The sequence below is a fragment of the Andrographis paniculata genome, unplaced genomic scaffold, assembly GCF_009805555.1.
Source record: "Andrographis paniculata isolate CXL003 unplaced genomic scaffold, ASM980555v1 Contig22END, whole genome shotgun sequence".
Taxonomy (NCBI): Eukaryota; Viridiplantae; Streptophyta; class Magnoliopsida; order Lamiales; family Acanthaceae; genus Andrographis; species Andrographis paniculata.
The window spans coordinates 645054-655655 of record NW_026137513.1 but is presented as its reverse complement, the minus strand read 5'-3'; the positions used below and the strand labels follow the sequence as shown (position 1 = coordinate 655655).

The 10602-nt window shown below is 32.2% G+C and overlaps 1 long non-coding RNA gene across 1 annotated transcript; it reads left to right on the top strand.

The window, feature by feature from the left end:
• The first annotated feature begins 2115 nt into the window (after window positions 1–2115).
• Window positions 2116–6336, top strand: LOC127245617 (uncharacterized). The gene is made up of 4 exons (XR_007837458.1): window positions 2116–2502; window positions 4478–4554; window positions 5952–6087; window positions 6183–6336. It is a non-coding gene; the product is annotated as an uncharacterized LOC127245617 (long non-coding RNA).
• Window positions 6337–10602: the final 4266 nt, after the last annotated feature.

Below are 10602 nucleotides of genomic sequence, written 5' to 3'. Positions count from 1 at the left end.
TGTGGGTCAACTCGACGAGACTCAACCTATTTTAACAACTCTATTTAAAATACAAACTAATTAAACACATCCACTGTATATATAATATTTATATTATATACAAAAATATAAATGTTTTTTTAGTTCCGTAAGTAAATCTTTTTATCATTTTAGTTTTGTAACTGTATGTTACTTTAAAATAGTTCTGTAAGTGAAAAATTTTGTACATTTAGTCCTCGCTGTCTATGTGGCACCTGCATGGCTTGCCGGCGGATACATGATGGCCAGGTCAGCGCCATATGGCGGACACGTGTCTGCCACGTGGATAATTTTTAATTTTTTAAAAAAATTTTAAAATAAAAAAATTTAAAATTAAAATTAAAAATATATAAAACTTAAAAATAAAATTAAAAGTTATTTACGGGTCCGCCAAGTCAGCGTCACATGGCTGATACGTGGATAATTTTTATTTTTATAATAAAATATAAAAAATATAATTAGAAAATATAATATGTAAAATTATTAAAGACCATGTGGCGTTATCCGGCGAACATGTGAATAATTTATATTTTTATATTATTTTAATTTTTAGTTTTTATATTTAATACTTTCTTTTAGTTTTTATATTTTTAGTTTTTATTTATTTTTAATATTTTTTAATTTAAAATAAAATAATAATAAAAAAGCAAAAGTTATCCACATGTCCACCACGTGCTATTGATACGGTCGACATGTGTTTGCCAAAATGCCACGCAGGTGCTACATAAGCATCGATAATTAAATGTGCAAAAGATACTTTCGGGACTATTTTAAGACAACGTCCAGTTACGAAATTAAAATGATAAATAAGTTCAATTAAGAGACTAAAATATTTGTTTATCCATAAAATAATATTAGGCCATCTCCAACCTACAAATTCGTTTTAACTCCAAAAATGCAGTTGCTACCGTATTTTTACTTTAATCCACAACTCTATTTTTTACTCCAAAAATAATATTATTCAAAACATTTCATTTATATATTATTTTAAACTAATTTTTATATCTACAAATAATATTATATTTTTTAAAAAATTAAAAAATAAATAATTAATAATAAATAAAAGAATTAATATGTAAAAAAAATTTAAAAAAATAAAAATAAAAATAAGCCAACGCCATACAATGACATTGCTACAGTGCAATGCCAAAAAATAGTATTCCACTGGAGTTCAATTTTACACCAAAAAAAAGCGACCCATCGGAGATGGCCTTATATAGTTGATTTGAAAAATATTAAAAACTCAAAACTAAAAACAAAACAGCACACAAATATTATTCTTTTGCTATTTGTGTTGGTTTCAATTTTTCATTATTTTCAATAATAATTTATAAATATATTTCTCAATAAATTATACTATTAAAAAAATCATTAAATCAAACCATCACTATACAAATTCAATCAAATTGAAATTTTATATAATAGTGGTATGAGCGATAAATATTATAAGCCATTATTTTAAATTTTTATATTTATATATGAGTTTTTTTATTGTTCTCTCCCCTTTTTCTTTCTATATATACAACTTTCTAATTATATATATGACAGCCGTTAACATATTGATTAAAGGTAACTAAAACAATATTGTTTAATTCCGATCCGTTGCATTACTTTTTAATCAAATAATGGAGATGAATGACGAGGGCAAAGTTGTAATATAAGTTAGAGATACGTATCCATGACGATCATGATCCCAAATGGTATATTACCGTAGGTTGAAAATTTCTAACAAGATGATTTCACTACTAAAAAATTGCTCTTTTGTAGCACTTCTATTGTCCGCAACAATAACTCTGTAATAAAAAGTATTTTTAGTTACCAAAAATATTGTAATAAAAAATATTATGTTTAGTCAACTTTTATTTTTTATTTGTTTCAATAATTCAACCGTAACAATCACAATGATAACGAAATATCGTTGCAAATACATTTGTTACGCCTATAAACTGTAACTAAATGATAATTATGATAATTATAAATTAAAATTTAAAAAAATTAATAAAATTATTTAAAAAAAATTTTAAAAATAAAAAAATAAAAGTATTTTACAGTTAGGGTTTTAGCCAAAATTGAATCGATCTCAATTTCTCTCGCCTAACTCTCCTTCTATTATCGAATCCTCGTCGAAGCAAGCTCCGCTGTCTCCGGCGTTGAACTTCCGTTCACCAGATCCGGTCCACTGCCACTCCCCACATCCTATCCTAGCCCCCGCTTCTATCTCTTGCCTCATTATCTATCTCGTGTCTATATGGTAGGTCGAGTCCGTTTAGTTACCATCGCAAGCTTATGGTCGTTCTCTGACCATTTGCTACAGGTAATGGCATCCCATCGTCGGCCCCCTAGGTTTGCCATCAGCCATTGCTTAGATTAAGCTATTCCCCGCTCAATCTTAGGTTGTCCCCATTGCTCTCCCTGTTTCATGGTTATCTCTCTTCTTCATTGTCGATGGTTTCTCGATGCGGGGATGGGGATGGATCAATTTTGGTAACATGTGGCTTATCTTTTTCTGTGTTCTTGCTTGATTATTGTGGATTCTTCATTGTTTGATTGTGGCTCGGTGTGATTTCAATTTATGCTCTATTTGGTGGTGTTTTGTTTCGATGCTTATGTGTTGGTGTTGTAGTTGGTTTGTGTATGGTTTGTCATTATAGAAAGAGGTGTTCTCAGCCATTGATGAATCATAAGGTTCATCTCGACCAAGCTTTGCCAATTTGTTCTAACCTCCGCTACGCACACAAGCAGTTCAACTAGTTGCATGTTTGAAATCGTGTGTTTGTTTCGTTATTTTGTGGTTAGAAGAATGCTACAAAACTGTGTTTTGTTAATTGAGGTTAATAAATGGATGAATAAGATGAAGATGATGATAACACTCTTGATTTTGAAAGATAAATGAGTTTGTGAATTAACATATTTGGTTTTTTTATTGTTGTTTAATCAATCTATCTATGAATCTAGGTCTTGAATATGTAGTTCAATGCTCTCAATGTACTATACACTATAGTGTGAGTGAAAGAAATCTAGATAAAGCGAAGAGTTTACTTGCAGTGTTTATTTAGCACTAAAGTAAAACTATTGGGCATCAATTTTGAAATAAAAACTGTTTTTTTTTTTAATTTGATTTTCTAAATCTTGATGGAGGTTAGAGATTAAAACATAAGATTAGAAAGAAAAATTAATGTTTTATGGGGGGCATATTTTAGAATTATGTTGCTGCTGGTAAGTGAAGGTTATTCATATTTCTGTAATTGTGTTATTACGGTATATAGTTGGAGGAAATGAAGTAGTTGTTGTTCCTTGCTCGCTAATATCAACATCGTGTGCAACCTCACTCAACCTCTCTCTTTTCTTAACAATCATGGCCATGATAGATGATCATAAGTTCATCAGCTTACCTCTGATCCAAAAACTAAATTATTTAGCACACAATTAGAGGTATACGGTGTATGTATATACATATACATATGTAATGGGTTTCTATGTACGTATGTATTTGTATTCATTAAAATTGTAGCATATATAGCGATCTATATCTATGTAACTAGCAACGATATTTATTGGATTATGAATGAGCTTCATGGAAATCATCACTTCCTCTTGTATCAATGAAGATATCATTTTGAAACTTTCTTTTCATGTTCTAAAATAAGCTTTTCTTTCTGATGTCCCACTATGTCATAATGTTCATAAGCTTATACTCTTGTCTGATTGTTAGATTTTGTTCTTTTTTAACAACCAATCACTGCGTTTCTGTGAGCCCTATGTTTTATTAATTGAAAAACCTTGGGCAATGTTCTGGCAACTTCTCTGTATTTGATTGATTATTGTATCTTATGTGGTTAGATTATTCCTTTGATGAATGTGGTACTCCATCCTCCGATAGCATTATGGCAGTTGGTTTCGTCCTCCGTATATTTATACTTTTGTCTTATATCCTTACCATTTTGTCCCCCGTGTTTTACTATCAATTGAATCGTAAGTTCACGCACCATCATGATTATTGTTGTTTATTATTTGACCATGTTTGCTTGTTTGAACTAGTTTATGTAGGCAACCAATACTTATAGTAGTCTTTGTTTTGATCACTTGTTCATCATATCAAGCCTTACAAATCTTTAGTTTATTATAAGATAGATGTTGGGTTTACTTTTTGTGTAGAATTTTCTTATGCCTGATATCAAACTTACATTTCAAATAGTTTGCAATGGAACAATTGTAAGGACAAAGATATTAAGGATTTATATTTGTTCTCCCACAATCTGGAAAACTTGCCATTACGAATGGCCATAGAAATTTAGTCATACTACCTTCAAGAGATTTCCCTACATGGAAAATATCTAAACCAATTACGTATATACATATAGCTGTACATATAAGCATTGCAATAAAGTTATACATATATATGTAAATACTTCACTCTATTCCTGCTGAATCATGTTCCCCTCTCTCTTTTCTCTTTCAGACTTGTGAGTTGAGGGGCAAAAGAGAAAGGAGAAAGGACAAGCTGTATGCGACTGCTACCATAACATACCAATCTAGGTAATCCGACAGGTATTTCTTAAGAAGATTTCTTTTTTTTGAGAGGCAAGAGTGCAGAGACGAATTGCAAGTGGTGATTAGTTTTTTTTTACTGTTATACACAAAAGTGATATAAATATTATCAATATTTATCTATATATCCAATGTCAAAACTAGGTTGGGGTTGAACTAACTTATTGAACCGAATTATTATCCAACCGCCAGTCTTGGTCCTATCAACAAGAAAACCTTTGTAATCCACAACAACTGCCACTTTCAAACTTATCTATGTTGCACCATATGCAGCCTGCAATATTTATACATAGATTGTTAGATAAGGTTGTCCTAATGAATAAGCTATTTCGAGAATATATATTATGATGATGGTGTATTTAAAGGGTTAGTTAACTATTAACCATAGAGGTAGGTTTTCTGCTTCTTGCTTGCTTTGTTGTGTGCAATAGATTTTGGTTTCTTTGGGTTAGGCTCAGTCAAGTTAAGTGGGAAAGTGATAAAGAAGAGAGAAGATGGAGCAGTTTTAGTTGCACGCTGGTTCAGTAAATATTATTGCTGGAGGCTGTTCTCTACTTGATTATATTATATTAATATAGTCATAATTATGTAACTACTAGATTGTTAATTGCGTCTAGTTAGTCTAAATTAGCATCTTGCCATTAATTGTTAAATTATAATTTTTGTTACTGCAATATTGATTATGTTTGTTATTGTTGTTTGTTTAAATTACATTAGGATAAGTGCTCATTGATTAATTGTTTTGCTAGATAATTAGTCTTGTTTTTATTTATATTAGTATAGGGGCTGTTCGTGGATATTTATTTTATTATTTGGTGTAACTTAATAGTGGTAAGTAGTTGGATGGCACATATTGGGATTGAGATTGGTATTCGATGGCATCGGAAAATTTGTTGGCATCTGCTGATATTGTTGTAGGGACTTTTATTCGGGTATCAAGTAGTTGTATAGTCGAATTTTCTATGTAGAGCTTGATTGGTGGTTATTTGTTGCCATAGGAGATGTTATCTTATTTTTCTTGCTGAAGGATTTTCCCCGTATTGTATAATTTTAGTTGTATGGACTGATACGAATTATGATTGTGGTGGTTTATAAATGTTGTTTTATCAGTGTTGGGAGAGTTGTTTCGTAGTTTATTGTTGTGTGGTTTATCTTCCTAATGTTTGGTGGTCAGTCTTCTTGACTAATGCTTTCGGTTGTAGACATTGCTATATTCATATTTAAGATAGTGTCCATAGATCAAACTGAAGGATAACTTTTATTTTATTATGAAGTTTCCATTGCTATCATTACTTGATGTATTTATATCTTTTATTATATTCATTCATGTTGCTTAGAGATATCATATTTCCTAATATTAGCTTTGGTTTTATATTTTTATATAGGTGATACCCTAGCTATTGTCAAGGCATTTGTTACCATTGTTACAGTCCCGATGACCGTACTTATTCTCCCAAGTAATGCCGGAGTGAAATGCTCGATGAGGTACTCGACGAAGAAAACATCAAGTGGACTTACAAGGTTGTACAATTTCTTTAAAAATATTTATTCCTTTGGGAATTAAATTACTTTAGATGCTGATATAATTCTTATATATCATTGGAAACACATTGCAGTTGGTTGACCACCTCTGATTGCTTTATCTGTGATTTTGCACTCGATGAGCTTGGTCGTTCATAGTTGTATTTGTTAGTCGACCTTAGGATTGTGCAATTTGATACCACATTTATTTATTTCACGTATTACTTTTGGATTTGGGGATCAAGTGTTAGCAAGTTGTTTGGTTGTTATGGTGTATGGCATGGTGACTTTTGAAGATGTTTTAAAGTACGGTTAACATCTAGTATTCTATTTTTGACACGAACATAAATGTTGTTGGATTGATTTCATTGTGCATATATGAACAAGGATTTCAGATTAATTACAATAATATTATGTTCTAAATTATTTGTGATGCAAATTGATCAATAAAAAATTTAACAATTGGATTTTATTTATGGCGACAAAATCCTTATTTGAGACAGACACCTTTTGTAGCGGATTTTTTATTACGGACAATGGCTGGTACAAAAAGTGTTGTACGTTTGCATAAAATTTCTACCGAATTTTTCGTTGCGGAAAAATTTTGCAACAAACAGTTCTCTGACAAAACACTACTTTTGTAACGCAATTTTTTGTTACGGACGAAATTGCAACAAAAAGTTTTCTAGCAAGATTCCATATTTGTACCGCATTTTTCGTTTCAAAAATATGTCCTAACAAATAGTTCTCTGACAGGATTTAACTTTTGTTCCGAATATTTTGTTACGGACATATGTCGTTCAAAAAACATGATCGATGTTTTTGTTACGTACAAAAAATGCAACAAATACAATAAACACGTGCTTATTTTGAGGGTTGACCGCCACTTATTTGTTACGGAATTTGTTGCAACCTAGACTTTTTGTACCGCAATTTTTCGTAGCGGTCAAAATCCGTAACAGAGTTGACACAAAAGACTATTTTGCACAAAAATTGGATTTTCGTTACAGATTTTTGACCGCTACAAAAAGTCATTTTTTTTGGTAGTGTTTACTAATAGATACATCATTCTAATTTACCAACAATGTGAAGGGACACAACCCTTTAGTATAAATGTAATAATTTAGAAACTTTAATTTATTTTCTAAATTTTCTAATTCTATCTAAATTTGAAATTTTATCTAACTACTCAAAGTAAATAATCTTGAAATTCAACAAATTCTAATATTTTGTTAATAAAATCCAACATATTATTTAGTAATTAAGATTTTAGATCTATATATTGAAAGTCATATTCTAATATTGTATCTAAAATCAAGATTCAATCGCGTATTTGCAATCAAATTAAATTCACATTTTCCATCCTTTTAATATGGAGTTATCATCTCTCTTGAATTCAACTGACATACATGTATCACTTTTGAGACCAACCTGGCACGTCGTACTTGTGAATTATATCTAATATGCCACGCCTATGTGTCTGTTGACGCGTCAATCCAAATGTCTGACGGTCAATTTAAAAAGTCTTACAGTCAATTTAAGATTCAGTGATGTGTCAATCTAAAAATTTGATGGCCAAGTCAATCTAAGACTCATGGAGGTCAATCTTATATTCATTTGACACATCAACCTAAAAGTCCGACAGTCGATCCAAGTTTCATTTGACGGCCAATTTAAAAATCTGACACACCATCTGACACCATTTGATGTGCTGAGCTACCAATCTAACAGTAAAATTAACACTTTATCTGATTTGCCCGAGCTTCTTTTGGAGATTGTTTAACACCCCCGAACGCCTTCTGAAACATATTTGACACACCAAAAATTCTTAAATTCTTGTGGCGATATTTATTTTAAAAATTTTATTCTAAAACTATTATTTTCATTAATTTGCATGCCTAAGTGGTCTCCCGGAAATTGGCCACTATTGGCATGCCTAGGCGCTTCAACTGTTTGATGCACTCGGAAAATTAATTTTAGGTGGAAAAAAATAAGCCCTTCGTCTTGTCAAATGGTTGAACCTGTTGAAGTCATTTGATAAAAGAGCTAAAAAAACTCAATACTCTAGATCTGCAAAGACTGTTTCAGACTTCACCACATGGTATGGTTTTACAATATGATTATCGTCATGCCATTGTTCAATTGTGGCCCCAATTTGGTATGTAGCAATCCAGGTCTCATTTGAGGATAGAGACTTAAAAGTATTATCCAGCCATTGATACAAGTTCTGGATTGTTACCAACATATTAAATTTTAGTTATTGAAGTTAGACTCATCTCAGGTCGTGCATATCATCTAGAATTCTTGAAATATAAACTGACATAAATTCAAAGGCTTAGTTTTTATAGAGGTTGTTATGATAATTGTTTTATTTTCTTCAAGTATAGTGTCAAGTTATATGGTTTGCTGTTATGTTCAAAAGATATCGGATCTACTCCTACAATCTTATTTTCGTCCCAAAATATTAATTGTTGATATATAGTGGATGGGACGTAATATGCAAAATGGATCCACTCCTGACTTGGTGGACGATGTTTCTAGCATTTCCTGACTTAAGTGGTGCACCCACATCCTTGAGTCTTGTGTTGCAGTCCGCGTGATGCATCTGATTGTGTGTCTGACAATTGTGTTGAGCTTTACATTTGACCAAAATATTATCAACCAACACACAAAATTTTGTTTTTGGAAACCATTGGTTGGTCGTCTAGTGTCAGGCAAATCATCCGACAACATTCTCGATATTTTTTAGGGCAATGTCCAACTGTTAAGGTATTTTTGTGTGTCTGCCATGGGGTCTCTTGTTTGCTTGGTGTTAGATCTGAATCCACGGTGTTTTCAATTTTTGCTTTCCTCTTCTTACGACTGGACAGAGATTGTCGTTGAGGTAGTCTATCGTCCCAAGGTGGTGCTTGTTTCGGTGAGGTTGACTGTACCTTTATAGTGGCGATCTAAACTTTAGGGATTCCCGTTCTTTAAGGACTTCTGTACAGCTCTCCTGAAGTGAAGACAATTTACGGTGCCATGTCAAAATAAATTGTGTCATTTGTAATATATTTGCTTTTTGATTACTTGAGGGGAGGCCAATTTCTGGCCCTTAGGAATACGGATTTTACCCGTTTTTAGCAATTCAAACATCAAACAAGCAATCCTTATTATGTAGTTTAGGTACATCTTTTTCCGTTGGTGACTTGAGGTAGGAGCAAGTGTAGTGACACGGCCCGACAGTGTGTACTTATGCCCACAATAATTTTCTTAGCCACAAAGTTCAATAAAACCAATGATTTAGAATATAGATGAAAAGAGGGAGAATGAAGAACAAAATATAGTGTAGAGAAAGTGAATTAACCTGGATGATAACCAATCACGATAATAAATCTCCGACCTGAAATCAAAACCATAGGCTAAAATACAAACAATAGGGTAAATTCCACTACAAAGGATTGGAAGACAATGAAATATGAATCTAAATAATCGATCATCAACTCAATAATCAAGGATATGAGTATCTTTCTACATTATCTAGGGACGAAAAGGTCTTAGGATCATAAAGTACAATAGCGGGTGAATGTCTCATGCAAACACCTTCATGCAACACTCTAATGCACGAAGTATATATATACCGCATCTACCTTCATTCTTTTAATTATATACTCGTATTTTAGTTCAACAGTGTAAAATTACATTCAAACATATTCAATTCAATTCTAAATTCATAAACTTACACTTATCTCTACTCGAATTTGCCCTCACATGAATGCTCTGAGTTCGACCCATCACTTACCGGTTAACATGAAAAAATCTATAATTTGGTGAAATTTTTTTTAGTTACAATATGACATATTTCAAAATGCATTTCATACTAAAAGTCAAATTTCAAACATCAAATTTTGGCCAATTAAATAGTCTAACGACCAATTTAAAAGTCGGACAGTCACCCAATTAGAAAGTATAACAGTCAAATTAAGACTCATCTGAGTCAATCTTAGATTCATTTGATGTGTCACCCCAAAAGTCTAATGGTCTATCCAAGATTCATCTGACAACCAATTTAAAAATCTGACACGCCATATGACTTGCTAATCTACCAGTCTAACGGTTAGACTAAAACTTCATATGACACGTTTATCTTATATGCCCGAGCTTCTTTTGGAAACGTCTGACACACCCGAAAGCCTTCTGGAACATATTTGACACACAAAAAAAATTTAAATCCTGGCGGTGATATTTGTTTTGATTTTATTCCGAAACTATTATTTTCATTAATTCGCACGTCCAAGCGGCCTCTCAGAAATCGGCCACAATTGGAATGCCTAGGCGCCTTTAATATTTGATGTGTCTGGGCAATTAATTTTAGGTGGTAACAGGGCAAATCTTTATTGATGGCAAATGGCGAGAATCAGTCCCCAACAAACGCCTCCCTGAAAAGAACGTTGGCGACCACGACGGCTAGAAAGGTACAACTGTAGCTACAGTGGCGGTGGAAGTTCTCAACAATGATGGAGGTTCTAAAAAATG